General features: G+C 47.8%; 1 long non-coding RNA gene across 4 annotated transcripts in view; it reads left to right on the top strand.

The window, feature by feature from the left end:
- Positions 1-17,441, top strand: part of LOC102550999 (uncharacterized) — a 62,102-nt gene extending 44,661 nt beyond the window's left edge. For all 4 annotated transcript variants that reach the window (XR_015684764.1, XR_015684765.1, XR_015684762.1 and 1 more), the window contains one exon: positions 16,623-17,441. This is a non-coding gene — a long non-coding RNA (uncharacterized LOC102550999). The remainder of the gene's footprint in view (positions 1-16,622) is intronic.
- The last annotated feature ends 2,688 nt before the right edge of the window (positions 17,442-20,129 follow it).

Genomic DNA, 20,129 nt, shown 5'->3' with positions numbered 1-20,129 from the left:
TGCTTCTGGCCAGGGTGCTGAGATCTATGGGAGCATGGTGGAAGGGAACTGAACTCATATATGTTGAGGGAAGCCATGCATGGTCCTGTTATATCGACTGACCTTTTTTCTGGGATTTGGGACTTTCAACTCCGTAATGGGGACCAGACATTGGGCGAATCGTGTTGTGGTCACTCTAAATTCTCTGTGATTTGAACATCGTTTCTGCTGAAGACAGTGTTTATCGTCACATTTTTGAAAACCATCGGACCTGTCATACACTTCCTAGGGACTTAGCATGATTAGTTAGTTCAGCTGCTTACATGGGATGATTTGATTGGCCGATCAAAACATCAGAAATAAGGAAAAACTGGCCTTGAAGTCACTTTTTTTTAAAATTTGGATTTGCACTCTCTTGAGCAGAAAGGATCCAAAGCTGTCCCAATATTGTTCTTCTTTCACCTCCATTTCAGTCTGAGAGGAAACTTGTGTCCACCTTTGCATTTCGAGAAGCAAACTGAGCTGTACAGTTGTCATAAAATGAAAACCTATGATGTCTGTTGAGGGCGGTGGATGCTTTCGAGCATTTTAAGAAAGCTATAAGAAGCAGACACGTAGGCAGCAGAGGTCTGAGATGTGAGGGAAAGCTAGTGATGCAAGGGAAGAACATTCTGGAAGTTTTCCACTCACTTTTCTTACTGCTGTGACAGAGTGGCTGACAGTTGGAGGGTCGACGGGTTTGTTTCCGCTTACAGTTCAGAGAAAACAGTCCATCACAGTAGGGAAGGCTTGGCAACTGGGTCAGCTTGGTTTGTGGCAGTGGCATTCCGTGGCAGCCACTTCTAGGGTGGTTCTGACTGGAAAGCAGAGAGTTGGGCAGGAAGAGTCCAGGATCCACCCACAAGGCCCACTCCTGACTGGTTAATCTCCTCCACCAAGGCTCTACCTCAGAAGTTTCTACAATCTCTCCCAAACGAGCTGTCAGTTGGAGACAAAGTTGTCAAACACTTGAACCTGAGTGGAGCGCTTACACCTGGGAACCATGACAAGGAGTAACACAGCCACACGGGGGTGATGGTGCCCACGGTACTGTTGGGAGAACGTGGGGTCAGGATGAAGCTGTGAGCCTCATTTCCCTGGACTTCCCACTTAACAGGTAGACAAAATTCAGCAGCCTTTCCAACTCCGTTTTCCTTTGCTATAAAATAGAGTGTTGGGTTGGCTCAAGCATTCAACGCGATAGACTGTGCTTAGCCCAGTCTCCGCCACATGGGATGGCTTGACAAATGGAAGTTAATCGTCTCTTTATGAAAAGAACAGAAGTGATTAGAGTAGAAACCCAAAGGATTCAGAGGCTCAGTTAACACAATTCCTCAAGCCATTGCTCTCAGTTTGAGAAATCGCTGGAGTCTCTTGGGTGGCTCCTTAGATGCCAGGAGGCTGGGCCCCATCCCAGAGCTGAGTCAGTGGACTTGGGACCTCTTAAGTCTTTCCCAGGTGATGCTGATGCCGGAGGCTTGCATGGCGTCGAGATTAGCAGCTGGCTGCCTGTTTGAAGCACTTAGTCCATGAAATGGTGTGCAAGCACACGGGAGCACGATAAAAGCTGGCTTGGAGACAGGCAGAGCCTGGGGCTCGCTGGCCAGTCAGTGTAGCTGAAACCAGTGAGAACCAGGTTCAGTGTCTCCCAAAATAAGATGTGGAGCGATGCCCAGATGTCCACACTCGTGCACACAGGTGAGCACACCCAGACCCACACACCAACAGGAGGTATTTATGATCTTTTATGGTTTCTACCCTTAACTAAAGGGGTTTGTGTGTGTGTGTCAGGAGTGACGGGCAGGGGCTGCGTTCTACACCAACTACAGCATTGGCAGCAAAGTTTGAGAACAAGGATATTCAACCCAAACACATGAGTGCAAAGCTACATACTTTATTTTAAATGTGAACAACTTATTTTTCTCAGACAGGGTTTCATGATGTAACTGTCTGGCTGGATATCTGCTTGTCTCTGCTTCCTGGGTGCTGGGATTAAGGACATTAGTCAACCTTGACTGGCCAAAGGTGATTTTTTTTCCCCCTCAATAGGACTTGAGATTGTTGTAGGGAAGGAAGGGCTTCAGAAGTCAGTAGGTGGCTGAAACCTGCTGGCCTGACTTAAACATTGATCGATGGGAATTGGCTATGACATAGCACAAGTATGTCACAGATACTTTTCTTTTTGCAAAGGATGGAACCCAGGGCCTTATCCATGGTAGACAATCACTATATCTCCAGACTATGTCCTAAGCCTTGTCATGGGGGCTGTGGCATGCATGGGCAGCCCAGAGAAAACCCACCTTCTAGGGTATTACCAATGGGTCCAATAATTGTGAACAATGTGGCAAAGGGATCCTGAATGTGCAACCTTTGACCTATCAGTTACCTCCATTTTCTCACTTTGACCCTTGAACCTCAATCTCAGGGTGCAGAAAACAGGGAGGGAGATGTCAGTTTAGTCTGCAGGTGTCCCCCCCGTCCCCTGTTCTTCTCAGCCAAGGGCAGAGAGGAGAGCCAAGCTCCAGCTGGAGCTCCAAGAACATATGGGCCTTGGAAATCATAATAAGAAGGAGCCATCTTCTTCATTAATTGATTAATGTAATTAAAGAAAGATAAGTATGTCGATGCCGAGCACATTAGAGTTAATTTGTACAGGCAATTAGCTGTGCTCCTTCCTTCATGCCTACTGCCTCAGAGGCTCTGCACACAGGCACTCTGGGGTCAAGTCTGGCCTCTAGGGACCTTATTCTAGGACCCTAAGAAGAGCACTAGTCTCCCCAGACAGGGACTAGAGCAAAGCTCTATGACCCTGGGAGAAGTCCCTTAACCTGCGTGCTTCTCTGTTTCTTCTAAGCCCAATGGAGGTAACGACGCTGATCTCTATCTGAGTGGCCAGCACCCAGGAGCAGTGTGTCCCCTTTTTCTTGTGTCCTTCTGGGGACATCTTTTTCAGGCCTGGGCAAGATGTGGGCTTGAGATGTTCTCGTAGGTTCTAAAGACGTCGTGGGTCTTGTTCTTCCCTCATTTTCTTCTATCGCAACCTGTTCTCTGCCCTCACTTGCTCTCCTGGGGCTGCCTGCAAGCTTGTCTGTCTGTCTGTCTGCTTGTCTTCCACACAGGCATTGCCTATGGGGAAACAGAGGTTCCCTCTGCAGCCAGATGCACCCCAGATCGTGCAATCCAGGGATCCGGGTGCTTGCGTGAAATCTTCTTGAAGGTTTAGTTGCTCTAAAGCCAACCCCTTCATTTCTCCTGTCTCAGCAGCAACCTTTTCGAAGGTTCCTGATTTCTGTCTTCCTATCTTAGCAACTCCGGCAGGTTCTTCTCTCAGCTCCCCTCCCCACGGTGCCCTAAAGAAATCCCCCCTCGAGTGACCTCTACTGTGCTCTGTCTACTCATCCATCCATCTGTCTTCAAGGTCTTCCTCCTTCCACCACTGGCCCACTGCATTCTGAAGATCACCACTCCACACCCATTTCCTGCTCCTTCCTCCACACTGTGCCTTCTTCTTGCTTGGGCAGCCCCCTCCCCTTCTCACACCACAGGCTCTCATTTTAGGTGATGAACACACAACTGTCATCTCCACCCCTCTGCAGAGATGCCCAATTTCCTCTATTAACCCTCTGTTCCTTAGTGCTTCCCATCTCTCAGCATCCTCTCCGCCCTTTCTCAGTCTTAAGGGAGGATATGGTGAAAAGCTCTCAGGGAGAACTTTCCCTCGAGATGGAGACCCTCCAACTCCAAAGACCAGACCGAGACACCACAGGATGCAATCAGCAAGAGGATTTGGTTTATTGTCGGGATACACAGGCACAGGCACCTGTGGGCGCTACAGTCACTCGGGGGACTGGCGCGCCCCACAGAACCAAGGATGGGCTTTTATAGGATTTTGGGGAGCAGAAGCAAGCATACAGAAGCAGATGCATGGTTACAGGGATATAATTGGTGGATTCTAATATGGCAAGGGTTTAGCCCGGGGGCAAGTTTCCTAGCTACCTTTCTGAAACATAACGGCTGACTCGGCCCCCCAAGGGTTCAGCCCGGGGGCAAGTTTCCAAGCTACCTTCTTGAAACATAACAACTGACTCGGCCCCCCACCAGGGTGTGGGACCTCTCCCGGGGCTTTTTCTTATTGTCAGGTGCTCAACCCCAGTCATCCTGTTGTCAGGCCTTCAACCAAACATCTCCTGCTTGGCAGCCGCTGTATACTCAGTGTTCTAACCTTTCCCTGAACCAGTCATCTTAAGTACAGCCTTGCAAAATGGCGTTACTGCTGCTAAGCTGGGGTCTTTCATTCCCCCATTTTTTTGTTAACTTTGAGTGAAATCTTTCACTCAACTTGGTCAAGAAATTTCTGTCTCTTGTTGTCTCAGCCTATGGTACTGCTGCGTCAGTACGAGGGTCTGAATGACTGAAAGTCTATCCCTCATGAACTGTACCAGCCTATTAAGGATGCAGGGTCCAAAAAGAAGAATTAGGAGAAGAATAAGTAGGGGTCCCATCAGGGTAGACAGGAGGGTAGCAAACCAAGGGGATCGGTTAAACCACCCCTCGAACCATCCCTGTTGGGAATCAAACAGTTTTTGTCTTTGGGCCAGGCGTTTTCGAAGCTTAGCCATATTATCTCTTATTATTTCAGTATGGTCTGTATAGAAACAGCACTCTTCTTTTAGAGCAGCACATAATCCACCCTCGCGGAGGAACAACATATCTAGCCCTCGTCTATTTTGGAGGACCACTTTAGACAACGATGTTAAGGACTTTTCTAATGTATTCACAGACTCTTCTATAGCTTTAAGATCTGCATTCATGGCTGCTTGTAACTGACGGAAATGGCCAGTTTTAATGAGTGTAGTGGTCCCGGTCCCTATACCCGCGGCCACTCCCCCCAAGGTGATTCCTCCTAGGAGTAAAGCTAAAGTCAGGGTGGCAGGCTCTCGTCGAAAACGAGTCTGTTTTTCAAAAAACGAGTATATATACTCGGATTCATGGTAGGTGACTTTGGGCCAAATTTCTACTAATACACAATAGTCAGAGGATTGGTTGAGGACTGTGGCTGAGATACAGGGTGTTAGTCCGGTATTGTAGGCCCAGTATGTGCCTTTTGGGGCTGCCAGGAAGTAGTTCCCGATGGGAATCTTTTGAGTGGTGTTGTAGAGGGTCTGGTGTGTGGGGGGTACATTTTTCAAGCAGAGCCCTCGTCCCGAGACCTCGGGCAGAGTTAGTCTGTGGCTGGGGGTATTGGCACAACTGTCTGGGGCAGCAGTCAGGTTGGTGTAATTTCCAATGACTGCTACCCCTTCATAATAGGGCGGACCGGAAACGAGACACAACCAGCACTCCTGAGTCCTAAAAGGGTCTGAATAGTTGAGAGCCAGATATGTACCAGCCACCAAATTGAATAATCGATCCCCGGTGCCTGGCGATGGGGAGATCAAAATGGTGGAGCCCCCCGTTGTGGAGAAGGGGCTTGTGGGAGTACTACCAGGGGCCTGGGTGACCTTAGGCAATGACGGGGGTTGGGCTTGTGCCGGGAGCGAGGGAGGCTTCTGATCTGGTAGAACTGGGTTGGGTCCAATGGGTCGAGTGGCCAGGGGAGAGACTTGTCTATTTAGAGAGAACAGACCCACCGGATCGGTCCCTGTGACGTATAAGCGCAGGCCCCAAGATTTGGGCCCGTCCCAGGTCGCTCTTCTACCTGAGTCGGTGAAGTGGAGGACGAGGGGATTGCATTTCGCGTCCCGTTTACACAAGGTGTAAGGAGGCCGACCGTCTCGTTTCAGAGTTATCAGGTCCCAAGATGAGGATGGCTTCCAATACGCATCCCCAGTAGTCTCACATCCCCACTGGGCACAGTACCCACTCCCCGGCCCTCCGCACTGCCGGCTCACTCTGTGTCCAGGGCAAACGTAGATCTCTTTGCTGTGGGAAGCCGGACCGCAACCATAGTAGGTGGTTGAGGGATGCCAATTATGGGTAGTGCCAGGCTCCCACTTGTAGTCTATCACATCACAAAGGTCAAAGTATAAGGGAGGGAAGGCATCGGCCAGTGTCCCCCTTACGGAGGTAGCATTAGCCAGCCTTCCTGTCATGAGATTAGTGACTATCCAGGTAATGTTATAAATGTGGTGGGGGCTTATTCCCCCACTGACTCTAGGCCACAAAAGGACTAGGAGGAGCCACGTAGGAGTTTTAACTTTCAGCAATGTTTGAATCAAAGAAATGGACAAATGGGGGTGGTGCTCCATACATTATTTCAAAAGGAGTTAGACCATGGGGGCCCGGGGTATTCCGGGCCCGATAGAGAACTAGGGGAAGGAGGGTCACCCAATCCTTTGAGCCAGTTGCAAGCGTAAGTTTGGATAAAGTCTCCTTAATTGTTCTATTCATGCGTTCTACCTGACCTGAACTCTGGGGTCTATAGGCACAATGTAATTTCCAATCAATCCCCAGCAATTTGGCCACCAACTGACTTACGTGGGAGACGAAAGCGGGCCCGTTGTCCGACCCCAACGCTTGAGGCATGCCATACCTGGGAAAGATTTCCTCGAGGAGCTTCTTGGTGACCATTTTTGTAGTCTCGTGCTTTGTGGGGAAGGCTTCGACCCATCCTGAGAAGGTGTCTACAAACACTAGGAGATACTTGTATCCATACATACCTGGTTTAATTTCAGTAAAATCAATTTCCCAATGGATGCCGGGACGGTGTCCCCTAGGACGAACTCCTTGTCCAATCATGGTCCTTCCCGGGTTAACCTGAGCGCACGCTTTGCAACTCTCAGTCACCTTTTGTATCGCTTTGTCCCGATTCAAAAACCACAGATTTATCTCTTCCCGATCTAGTAAGGTTTTCATCTTCTTAAACCCCAAATGGGTTAATTTGTGTAAAAAAGAGATCAATTCAAAAGTCATTTTTATTGGCATAACTGTCTTTCCTTTGTAGACCCACTGTTTTAGTTGAGGGTGGTAGATGGCCCCCATTTTTTCTAGGAGCTCTATGTCCTCATGGGCATAAACCCAACTGGTTTGTCCCACTGGTGGGGGCGTGGGTTGGTCTGGGCTATTTAAGGGTAAGATTTGTTTGTTCATGGCCACTTCTCGCGCCGTGGCATCGGCCAGCCGGTTTCCTCGTGCCTCTGGGTTGTGCCCCTTCTGGTGTCCTGGACAATATATAATACTCAGTCTTTTGGGCAAGAATAGGGCTTCTAAGAGGGCCAGAATTTCAGCCTTATTTTTAATATCTTTACCCTCAGATGTGAGCAGCCCCCGCCTCCGGTAGATCTCCCCGTGGATGTGTGCCGTGGCAAAGGCATAGCGGCTGTCTGTATATATATTTAGCCTCTTACCTTTTGCCATCTTGAGCGCCTGAGTCAAGGCGATGAGTTCAGCCCGTTGTGCGGAGGTACCAGCAGGCAGGGCTTTTGCCCAAATTACTTTGTCCTCCGTAGTGACCGCAGCTCCAGCCTTTCGCTCTCCCTCTGCCAAGAAGCTGCTGCCATCTGTGTACCATGTGTGGTCAGCATTCTGAAGAGGCTGGTCCGATAGGTCCGGCCTGGTTCCATGTACTTCTGTGAGGATTTGTAGGCAGTCATGCTGTTCTGCCTCCTCTGGTAGGGGAAGCAAGGTGGCAGGATTGAGGGCGACTACGGGCCCAAACTGAACCCGTTCTGTATCCAGTAACAAGGCTTGGTGCGAGAATTAGAGAGCCAGCGGTCTGGGGGCTGCTTTACCAAGGCCTCCACTGTGTGGGGTGTTAGGATGGTGAGTGGCTGTCCCAAAGTCAATTTTCCAGCATCCTTGATCAGGACAGCAATAGCAGCCACCATCTTTAGGCACGGTGGCCAGCCGGAGGCCACAGGGTAGACAGGTAGGCCACAGGGCGTTTTCAGGGTCCCAACCTTTGTGTTAGGACCCCTTTAGCATACCCCTGTTTCTCATCGATGAACAGTTACTGAGCAAATTGTAAGGGTTTGGAACAGTCAGATGAATATCTTCTATCCTCTTGTTGACCTTTCTCAAGTCTTGTACTGGCCTATAATCTCCAGTGCCGGGTTTCTTAACAGGCAGAAGAGGCGTATTCCAAGGCGACCGGCAGGGGATTAGGATGCCTTGATCTAGAAGCCTCCTAATGTGAGGCCTTATACCTTGATAAGCTTCATGTGACAGGGGGTATTGTTTTATGGAGACTGGAGTTGTAGTGGCCTTTAACTGTGTAATTAAGGGGGGCTGTTGGAGTGCCAACCCCATCCCACCAGTCTCTGCCCAAGCCAGTGGAAAATTCGTGACCCAAGTGTCTATTTCTAGGGATTGTGGCTTGTCCTGTCCCAGTTCATAGGGTTAGAACTTGAAGGGGAGTTCCGTGGGGGCCAGTTATTTGGGCCCCTCTTTCTTCAAAATGAATTTGTGCTTTTAGTTTGGTGAGCAGGTCACGGCCCAGCAGAGGGTACGGGCAGTCCAGAACATGTAAGAAGGAATGGGTCACCTTACCGGTAGCCAGCTGAACCCGGCGGCCCGTAGTCCATCGGTATTGTTTCTCACCAGTAGCTCTTTGTACCCAGGCCATCCGGTCGCTGAGTTGTCCTGAAGCTTGGGTGAGGACTGAATGCTGGGCTCCTGTGTCTACCAGGAAAGTAACCGGCTGCCCCCCAACTTTAAGTGTTACCCTGGGCTCGGGGGGGGGGGCTCCTGGCCATGACCTCTCTAATCTTTATCTAGAGCCAAGAGGGAGGTTCGTGGTCGAGGCTTTCGGGGTCCGCCAGGCTTCTTGGGGCACTCTCTGGCCCAGTGTCCTTTTTCTTTGTAATAGGCACATTGATCTTTATCTAGCTTCAGCCCCTTTCGAGCTCCCCCCTATCTCCCTTCTTTTCTTGGCCCTGTACTACGGCGGCCAAGATTTGACTCAATTCTTTCTCTTATTAAAAATCTTTTCAGCTTCTTTAAGTAAATCCTGTAATGTATAGCCCTGCAAATTTTAACTTAGTCCTGATATCTGGAGCAGCCTGCCAGATGAAGGACATAGAGACACTTGTCATTTGTCCTGGGTCATCTGGGTCATAGGGAGTGTACATACGGTAGGCCTCCTTAAGTCTCTCTAGAAAGGCGGAGGGAGTTTCCCCTGCTTCCTGTAATACCTGTTTTACCTGAGCCAAATTAGTAGGGCGTCGTGTAGCCCCTTGGAGACCCGCTAGAAGCAACTGGCAATAAAGGCGTAGGTGTCCCTTACCTTCAGCTGTATTAAAATCCCAGTTTGGTCCTCAGGCAGCTGGGTGGGATGCCCATCATCTCCCAGAACATGCTTTCTGGCCTCTAGGAACACTCCTTGTTTTTTTTTTTTCTGAGGTTAAGAGGGCCTGTAAGAGCTGTTGGAAGTAAAACAGATTCTATTAGGTCGGTGAGTGCCACCGGATCTTTAGTCAGCTGCTGAAAACGGCCAGTATTGGGTCTGGCCACCGGTTCCCTGTCTAGGTGGGAAAGCCTGGGAGGTTGAAATCTGGCATCACCTCTCGCTTATTGTGCAATCTCCCTGCGACAGGGGAGAAACCCTTATCAGACTGTGGCCCGGCAACTGATCTGGCCAGCGGCTCTGCCTCCTCCGTTTTAGCCGGGCCTGTCAGAGAGAAGATCTATGAGAGGGGAGTTTGAGTCTGCCGGGAGGACAGGTTTCTTAGAAGGCTCTGATTTAATTAGAGTGGGGTAGAGAGAGGAAGACGGGGCCAGCAAACCGGGCGGGGCCGAGGGGACAAGCTGGGGGTTGAGGGGAGGCCAATTCGGGTCCACGAAGGGTTCCGCCCAAGGGGGGGGGTATAAGGCAAGACTCTCCCAAGTGATAATATAAGGAACCTGGTCAGGATGTCCGTGGACGACCCGATCTTTAACCTGTAAAATAATGATCTTATTAAATGTGCCATTCACTGGCCATCCGGCTCCGAAGGTGGGCCACTCGGATGTGCAGAGAGTCTGTCATTTTCCTTTTTTAACCTCGACGGACTGGTTGTGTGCCCGGTCGTGGACGTCTTTCTAATGATCAAGAGTGAGACTTAGGGGCGTTGTTAGGGACTGTCCCATGTTAGTTCTAAGGAAGATTAGAACACAGAGAAAACAAACAACACCAACAGTCAAACAAACAACAGACAGGCGTGCTGCACGGCTTTGGTACCAAACTGAAAGCAAAAAGTCAGATAGAGGTGGCAAAAGTCCGGGGCCCTCTGAAAGCCAAAAATACAGACAGAGTGCCGTTAGTCCGGATCTTTCTCAGATAGAAGTGGCAAAGGTCCGGGGCCCTCTGAAAGCCAAAAATACAGACAGAGGTGCCGTTAGTCCGGATCTTTCTCCTCTCCCAGATTGGGGCCCGAAAAGTCGGGCCCCTAGCACCCTTGGAACGTCTTCCAGGGCTGCGGGGCGAGAAGTCCGAGCTCGTCAGCTCCTTCTTCGTCCCGCCCAAATTCCAAACAACCTGGCTGAGCACTCACAGAACAGACCTGGCTGAGTGCTCACAGAACCTGGCTGAGCGCTCACAGAACAGACTTGGCTGAGCGCCCACAGAACAGACCTGGCTGAGCGCTCACAGAACAGACCTGGCTGAGCGCTCACAGAACAGACAGAATAAGGTAGAACGAGACAAAATTAGACAGACAGACAGACGTCGGCCGGCTTACCTCCCAGTGGGTGGTCGGTGGTCCCTGGGTGGAGGATCTCCTTTCCCGGCCAACGCACCAAATGAAAAGCTCTCAGGGAGAACTTTCCCTCGAGATGGAGACCCTCCAACTCCAAAGACCAGACCGAGACACCACAGGATGCAATCAGCAAGAGGATTTGGTTTATTGTCGGGATACACAGGCACAGGCACCTGCGGGCGCTACAGTCACTCGGGGGACTGGCGCGCCCCACAGAACCAAGGATGGGCTTTTATAGGATTTTGGGGAGCAGAAGCAAGCATACAGAAGCAGATGCATGGTTACAGGGATATAATTGGTGGATTCTAATATGGCAAGGGTTTAGCCCGGGGGCAAGTTTCCTAGCTACCTTCCTGAAACATAACGGCTGACTCGGCCCCCCAAGGGTTCAGCCCGGGGGCAAGTTTCCAAGCTACCTTCTTGAAACATAACAACTGACTCGGCCCCCCACCAGGGTGTGGGACCTCTCCCGGGGCTTTTTCTTATTGTCAGGTGCTCAACCCCAGTCATCCTGTTGCCAGGCCTTCAACCAAACATCTCCTGCTTGGCAGCCGCTGTATACTCAGTGTTCTAACCTTTCCCTGAACCAGTCATCTTAAGTACAGCCTTGCAAAATGGCGTTACTGCTGCTAAGCTGGGGTCTTTCAATGGCACTCCATCCATCGATGTCTCAGACAATAGCTGGGGTCACTCCTGGCTGGCCCTTCCCCTCATCTGTCACACCTGAGCACTATTAACTTTTTACAGCCTTATCGAGGTATGATTGACAAGAATTTAAAGGTTTGAACATTGGATATGTCTGTTAGGCCTCACCACACTAAAGATCACAGCCATTTTATCAGTTCCCAAAGTTTCCTTATGACCCTGTGTAAGGCTTCTCGATCCCTACCTGGATCTCCTCTCCATTCAGTCTTCAGGCAATCGCTGACTCACTTCCAATCACTAAAGAATAGTTTGAGGGCATGTGAAATGGCTCAGTGGGTTAGAGGACTTGTTGCCAAGCTTGCTGAATCAAGTTTGATCCCAGGACCCACCTAGTGAAAGGAAAGCATCGACTCCTGAAAATTGTCCACCAACTTCTTTTTTTCTTTTTTCTTTTTTTTTTTCGGAGCTGGGGACCGAACCCAGGGCCTTGCGCTTGCTAGGCAAGTGCTCTACCACTGAGCTAAATCCCCAACCCCTGTCCACCAACTTCTATGTGCCCCTCCCTTTGCTAAATAAATGTAAAAAATTAAAATAAGTAGTTTTCTTTTGATAGAAATTATACACTATGCATTTTTTCCTGTAGCCTATCTCATAATTATTTTGATCCTCACCCTTTTTATTTGACTCAGGATTTTGAAGTGTTTTTACATTGTTGAATAGTATTCCACTGTATGGATATACCACAATATATTTACCTATTCAGCTGTTGATGGACATTTGGTTTCCTCTGCTTTTGATGCTATGAAAGTTGCTGTACAAGTCTTTGTATGGATATATAATTTGATTTCCCCAGGAGCGGAACATCCTGATCATTTGTTGGTGAATGTTTAATATTTAAAAACCCGCAAAGCTGAGCGTGGTAGGGGAACACCTTTAATTCCTGCACTCAGAGGCAGAGGCAAGCAGATCTGTGAGTTCGAGCCCAGCTGGTCTACATAGAGAGTTCCAGGCCAGCTAGAGTTTCAACAACAAAAACAAAGTAAATCTACTAGCTTTTTTTTTCTGCTCGGTTGTCTCACCACCACCATGGGCAAGGTCAAGACACTCCCTGTCCTTGGCAATATTTTATGCAGAGTCCATATGTTTTGGTCATGCTGGTAGGATCATAATCATTTCTGGTTATGTTTTCGTACTTTTGTTTTGTTTTTTTCTTTTTCCATTCAAGACAGTGTTTCTCTGTGTAACAGCCCTGGCTGTCCTGGAACTCAGTTGTAGACCAGGCCAGGCTTCAAACTTTTAGAGCTCTTCCTCTGCCTCCTGAGTCTTGGGATTAAAGGCGTGTGCCACCACAAATGCCCTGATTATGGTTTTGGTCTGTATTCTGAGGTGATTATGGGTAATTTTTCAAGTGCCTATTTGGCAAGTGTTTGTTCACAATTTACTTATTTAAAAAATTTAAACTCTCCGCTTAGGACAAAGTCTGGATTGGTTTTATGTACTTGTAATACAAAGTCTGTATCACATATGTCATTTGCAAGTATTTCCCCTGGTATGACCCGATTTATTTATTTATTTATTTATTTATTTTTCTCCTTAAAGTGTCTTTTGAAGAAGTAAACATTGTAAATTTTAATGATATCCAGTTTATCAATCGTTTTTCTTATAGAAACCATTTCTTTTTAACGAAAGGCTATTCGTTGTTTACTATTTATTTGTTTCTGTGTGTGAGAGAGTGTATATGCAGTTTTACCATACCTCATGTGTGGAGTCAGAGGCCAGCCTGTGGGACCTGGCTCTCTCCTGCCACCACGTGGATTCCAGAGGTCAGACTCAGGTCGCCAGGCTTACTAACAAGCCTCTTTACCTACCCCTGCCCTCTTACCGGCCCTGTGAGTCATCCCCCTACCACTGTGTCCGACCCAATGTTATAAAGACTTTCTCCAATAGTCGTGGGAGAACTCTACAACAACAGTTTTGATGTTACATTTTCACATTTCTCTCTCTCTCTCTCTCTCTCTCTCTCTCTCTCTCTCTGATAACATAGTGGAGTTAAGCCCACAGACTCTAAAGTGTCCGCCTAAAGTGGACAGCTTGGGGTGAGGGTGGGGTTCTGCCTATTGGATGGATGCCTTGGGCTTGACCCCAGTTGTGCCTAAAAATATAAAATTCCATTTTTGAAATGTATTCACAGTTTCACACCCAGTTTCATCTTCTCCAGTAGCCACCTCTAATTCTTTTTCTTCCCACTTTCTTACTAGAATTCTCTGAAGCAGGAAGTCTTTGCTTTTAAATTTTGATGAACCTCACTCTTTGATCAGGTTTGAGTTAATGTTTGATCGTGGTGCAAGATATAGATTAAGGTTTTAGAAAATATTAAAATTCTTTTTCTACATAGTACTTGGTATTTTTTCTGAAAATCAATGGACACACACACACACTTATTTTTTTAAAAGTCCTATTAACTATATCTGTGGGGTGTGTGTGTATGTGAGTGTGTGTGTATGTGTGTGTGTGCATGTGATGAGTGTGTGTAAGTGCATGAGCATGCAGGATTGTATGCATGTCTATGGTGTGTAACATACTCGTGCCCAGAGGCCAGAGGAAGATATCACACATCTTACTCTCCTGAGACAGGGTCTGTCACTGAACCAGGAGTTCATTATTTTGTCAGGCTGGCAGCTAGTGAGTTCCCAGAACCTACCCAAAACTGGGGTGATACATATATATGATAGATACATATAACTATTCTTGGCTTTCATGTGGGTGCTGGGATTTGAACTCTGATCCTCATGCTTGCACAACAAGAACTCTTACCTAGTGATCTACCTTTCCAGAGTTAAAAACAAACAAACATCTTACTATATAGCCCAGGCTATCCACACTCACAGTCTTTCTTCCTTAGCCTCCTGAGTACCAGGATTCTCTCTCTCTGCAGTCACCTCCTTAGCCTGGGCCACCACCAGCCTTCAGATAAATGCAGTAGTCTTCTCCACAACTCTCTTTTGCTCCTCCAATTTATCCTCCATTCAGTAACCAGAAGGAATTTTTCCCAGGAAGCTTAGCTTCTGTGTTTGACACTCATCACTAGCTTCCTACTACCCTTGAAATGTAAATGTACCCTTTGTGTGTGTGTGTGTGTGTGTGTGTGTGTGTGTGTGTGTGTGTGTGTGTGTGTGTTTTCGAGACAGGGTTTCTCTGTGTAGCCTTGGCTATCATGGAACTCACTCTGTAGACCAGTCTGTCCTCAAACTCAGAGCTCGACCTGCCTCTGTCTCCTGAGTGCTAGGATAAAAGGTACATGCCATCACTACCTGGCAAAATACAGACTTTTACCACTGCTGTTTTTAGAGCTTTTCCTTGACTTCTCCGGTCATCATCATTGGACAGAACCCTTTCTTTGCTCCTTGGTGGTTTCTGAGTCCCTGGAATGTCATCTTCTCCCTGCTGGTCCTCACCTCAGAGCCTTTGCACCTACTCTTCTCTCTCCCTGGAAGCTGCTCCTTCCCGCTTGTCTATCCCCATGTGTCTAAGAGACTTAAATCTGTTACAATGTTGCATTTCCAAAGAAGATGACTCTTCTCACTCCATCATCTAAACCCCGTCTTTATCAACTGCCTTCTAAATTCATTAACTCCTAGCCTCCACGTTGCTCAGGAATGTGCTATTGCTATGTAACAGTAGAAGGACAGAATCTCAGTGACATTCAGCAATAAATGCTTATTTTATCTATGCGTGGGTGGCTCAACTATTGTATACTTACCATCTCTGCTCTCCTGGGTTTATCAGGTCGCAAGGATCCTGGTTGTGGCTCAAATGTAAAAGGACAGGCTCACTATGCAAGCACAATTCAGGAAGACTGTTCACATCTCATTGGTGAAAGCAACACTAGTGTTGGCCAATGTCTGTGTGTGCGTGTGCATACATGTGTGCAGTCTGCAGTATTCTGTGGTAACGGCTTGATACAGAGAGGGGTGGAGGACTGCAGCCACCATTCAGCCTCTACATTCTTCTTGTGCTCACACTGAACAATTATTATCAGTATCTTTTTTCACTTGCCTCGTTGCTCCCGGCTTTTCTCCCCTTTCACTTTCTTACTCTTCGGTGCCCAGTGCTGTGCTTGGCTCATTTTAGGTGATTGATATTGCAGTGGTTGACTGAATGAATGAAATATTATTTCCTTTCTATTTCACCTCTATTCCTTCTCCCTGAAGTGGGGGTCTAGGGTTTAGATTACTAGAGTGTTGGGGTACGGAGGCTCTACCAAGTTTGATGTTAGCATCTGGAAGGCTCATACGATTTGGTAGTTCAAGGTTTAGTTCAGACTGAGCCTCCCTTAGCACATCTAAGTCCCACTCCTTAGGTCAGTGAATTGCAGCCAGGATCCAGAAGGGCTCCAGTTCAAATGGCCTGGTCCCCAGAACATCACCCATCAACCTGAGTTGCTAGAGAGCCCATGCTTTCAGAAAAAAAAAAAACTATGTGGAAGAAAAGAAAAGCTATGTGTAACAAAGCCATCTGAGAAGCAAATAGCATTTGCTTGCCTGAGCAGCTGCTTCTAAGGTGTAGAACAGGCCCCATCATCCTGGGAAGGGCAGAGCCAACACTGTTGAACCCGAAGCCCAAGACTTCCTATGGAGAGGAGAGCCACCATCTTGAAACTTACCTCTCAGCTACCTCTGCATGTCTTTTATTTATTACTCTTTCTTGAGATGGCGCTTTCTATATAGCTCAGGTTAGCCTCAAACTCCTGGCAATCCCACCTTAGCCTCCTGGATGCTGGGATTACAGGCGTGGATCACTATGCCTGGCTTCAAATGTCCTATCAAAAGTCTCCATCTGTTCATTTTAACGGTCACATAGTAACTGTGCAACTGCCTGTGAGGGATAATGTCATCTTCAAATGTTTTGGTGTGAATTTGGGTGTGTATGTGTGCATATGTGTGCAGAAGTATGTGCGTGCAGATGCCTGTACATGTGCTTGTGCAGAAGAGGTCAACACTGGGTGTCTTCCTTGGTTGCCCTCCATTTTGTTTTTTGAGACAGGGTCTCTCACTGAACCTGGGGCTCACTGGTCTGGCTAGACGGGCTGGCCAACAAGGGATGCTCCTGTCTCTGCCTTCCTAGGACTGGTACTCTGGTTGCATGTGGTCATGTGTGGCTTTTTGTGGGGGTTCTGGGGATCTGTACTCAGGTCCCATGCTTGTACGGAAATACTTTACTAATGGAGCTGTCTTCTTACCACTTCAGGCGTAGTTCCCTTGAGTGATTTCTGTGTTTCTTCCTCAGGGCCTGGAGGTGGGGGACCACCACTGTCTGTCCTTGGTCTGAGAGGTGACCACAGCGGCTAAGATGACCACAGGGGAAATGGAGCAGGATCCGATCATACAGAAGAGATCTTCCGAGTCCACGGGAGTGATGGGAGATTGGATTGTATGATGCTTGGAAAGTTCTTAGCATACCGCTTGTGTTGGGGAAGTGCTTATGGTGGACCATTGTTATTATTGTCAGCACTGGTCATTATTACAATATCCATCACTTTTGTAATTATTGTCGTTGTCATTGTCATCATCATCATCTTCACTAGGCATGGCCAGGTAAGGCAGAGGTGACTAGCTGCCCCTCCCCCCACCCTGGAAATTTCATACCTTCTCTTTCATAAAGTAGGAAGAGCTGCCCCAGACAGGAACTACATTTCCCATACTCCCATGCATCTGTGTGGGACCACATGACTATTTCTCATTAGTGGACTGTGAACAGAAACATAGGCACGGGAGACTGAGTTGAGTCCACCTTCTCTCTTCTCCCCTCCACCACCCACTATGGAGAATCAGAGGACTCTGGGGCTCCAGTAGGGAGTCTAGTTGTTCTGACCTCCATTACCACAGTCCAATTCTGCTTTTTCTTGAATATCGTGTAAAAGGAATCATACAAATCACTTGTTTTTTTCTACATTCATATTTTACGTTTTTGTAACTTTGTATTTGTTCTCTGCTTTGCTATTGTGCTGTATTGCACTCTATTGTAACCTGTCCCTTCCGTGTTCTTATTGTTGGGGGTTTGTACTGTGTCCAGTGTTTGACTATTATAAGTAAAGCCACAACGGGTTATCTGTGTATGAGTCGTTTGTGTTCTCGAAGTGTGTGCTTATTTCTTTTTGATAAACCCCTGGTGGATTTTCTAGACACTGGCAAGCACGATTGATCTGGCCGTACTACTCTGTCCTCTCACCAGCTGTGTGTATCAGTTACTCCTATCCTTGTCAGGATTTAGTGTTGTTAGTTCTCTTTAAAAATTGTATTTATTCTTTCTGTCTCTCTGTGTGTGTCTCTCTCTGTATCTCTATCTCTCTGTGTTTCTCTGTCTCTGTCTCTGTCTCTGTCTGTCTGTGTCTCTCTCTGTCTCTGTCTGTCTGTTTGTCTGTCTCTCTGTGTGTGTGTGTGTGAGAGAGAGAGAAAGAGAGAGAGAGAGAGAGAGAGAGAGAGAGAGAGAGAGAGAGAGAGAGAGAGAGGTGTGACATGTGTAGCAGGGGAGACAAGATCTTTGTGGAGTCATTTCTCTATTTCTCTCCCTCCACCTTTGCATGGGTCCTAGGGATTAAACTCAGTGCGTCAGGCTTAGCAGTGAGTTTGCCCAGTGCTGGCTGGAGAAGTAACTTGTTGCTGTTGGGATGCCCTCCAATCTATGGTATGTGGTTGTAGCAGCTCAGTGACTTTACTGTCCACATGCTTCAAGCTATCCACCTAGAAGTCTGGAGCAGATTCCTGGATACGTTCTGGGACTCTGCACCATTTCTCACTCACTATCTGGGGAAAGTGGCCTGCTGTACACACTGGGTGAGCCCTTTTCCAGGTGCCATCCTGTTATTCTGGGTCAGAGGCCTTTTAAGGGTGCTGTGCAGACACAGAGCAGGAGGAATAGCTTTCTCTGCGGGAAGTGAGGAAAGGCCTTACTCTAGGGGTCATTTGGCCCTGGCCTTTGAAGGATGACCAAGGGGGTGTAAAACAAGGAAGGGTAGGCAGGGCGTCTTGGACACAGGACAGTGGGTGCGAGGGCTGTGAGGTTGGAGAGCACTGTGCCTCTGGGAGAAGGGAGAAATCTCTGTGACCAGAGAGGAGCACCCTTACGATGGTGCTGAGGAAGTGAGAAATGAACTCAGGTCAAATACGCAAGGCCTTGAGGGTAGGACTAGCTTTGATTCTTGAGCAAGACAGTCAACAGAGGGTTAAAAACATCAGGGGATGGAGAGGTGGCTCAGCAGGTGAAGGTGCCTGCTGCCAAGCATGATGACCTGAGTTTGATTCTTGCCACTCCCATGGGGAAGGAGAGAACCAACTCCTGCAAAGTTGTCTTCGGACCTCTCCAGTGTGTGATTGCACGCTGTGCCTGCACACATATAACGTAATAAAAAATTAAACGGCTGGTGGTGTACAGACATATATACACATAGACCGCATTAACGGATAGGTAAAGGGGTTAACGACTAACAGACCTCTCTCCTTCTTTGACCCTAGCCACCAGAACCTTGTCCCTGCTTCAGAAGCACAGATCTGCCACTCCGTGTATGTAAGCAGAGATGCTTATGTGTGTACACCCTCACCCCCTACACACAAACATTCTAATCACAATGTTCTGCACTTTGCTTTTCTTCACGTAACAATATATCTCGGAGATTGTTTCATATCCGTACATAAAGAGCTGCCTCATTCTTTTTTAACAGCCATAAAGATTTCCATCCTAAGGATGTATTGCAATTTGTCTGAGTAGTCCCCTCTTGATGGACATTCAGGCTGTCTCCAATCTTCTGTTATTATAAACCGCGCCGCAGTGAATAGCCCTGTAATCCGACTTTGCATACATATATGCGAGTCTGTCTGTGGAATCCATTCCGGAGCAGTGGGATTTATGGGTCAGCGGGCGCGCGAGTGAAAACTTTTGATGGAGTGTGCTGAATTGCCATCCATGCAAACTACCGTTTTACACTCCCTGTAACCTTTAGAGTGCTGGCTTTCTCATACCCTGGCGAGCACAGTACGCCTTTGAGTTTGGCCAATCCTACAGGTTAGAGGTTAGGAAGAAAGAAAGAAAGGAAGGAAGGAAGGAAGGAAGGAAGGGAAGAAAGAAAGGAAGGAAGAAGAAAGAAAGGAAGGAAGGAAGGAAAGAAAGAAAGGAAAGGAAGAAAGGAAGGAAGGAGAAGGAAGGAAAAGAAAGAAAGAAAGGAAAAAAGAAAGGAAGAAAAAAGGAAGGAAGGAAGGAAAAAGAAAGAAAGGAAAGAAAGAAAAAAGAAAGAAAGGAAGAAAGGAAGAAAAGGTGTTTCACTATGGTCTGAATTGAGAATTCCTTTTCAGCTATGATGGCGGTTGAACATTCTTTTGTCTCCTTGTATTTAAGTTTCCCGAGCCGGCATCTGCTTGTTCACAGCCTCTTCTCGTTTACAAAAGTTGGGTTGATGGCCTTTTTTCTTTCTGAATTATTAGTGTGCTGATATTAGTGCCTAGGCTGGCAGATCGCCTCCTATCCACAGCCCATCCTGCAGGTATCCACCCCGGCGTTCACAGCCTGCGTGTACAGTCACCCTGCTCTGAGCGCTGGCAGTGGCTTCATTGACCAGGAAGTGGCAGAGGTTAGGATGATGAGGATTGGGTTAGCTCTTCCAGAGAGGCGTGGCAAATGGGAGGAATCCATTTGTCATTTGGCCAATGGAGTCAACCCTCCCAGAAGCCTCTAAGCGAGGCAAGCCTCCTCATTGCCTTCCTAAGCAGCTCTCTTCTCCCCACTCTGGTTCAATACCACCCT

This window comes from Rattus norvegicus, chromosome 3 (assembly GCF_021556685.1).
Source record: "Rattus norvegicus strain SHRSP/BbbUtx chromosome 3, alternate assembly SHRSP_T2T, whole genome shotgun sequence".
Classification (NCBI taxonomy): Eukaryota; Metazoa; Chordata; class Mammalia; order Rodentia; family Muridae; genus Rattus; species Rattus norvegicus.
The sequence above is the reverse complement of the archived record's forward strand: the minus strand, read 5'-3'. Positions and strand labels throughout refer to the sequence as shown.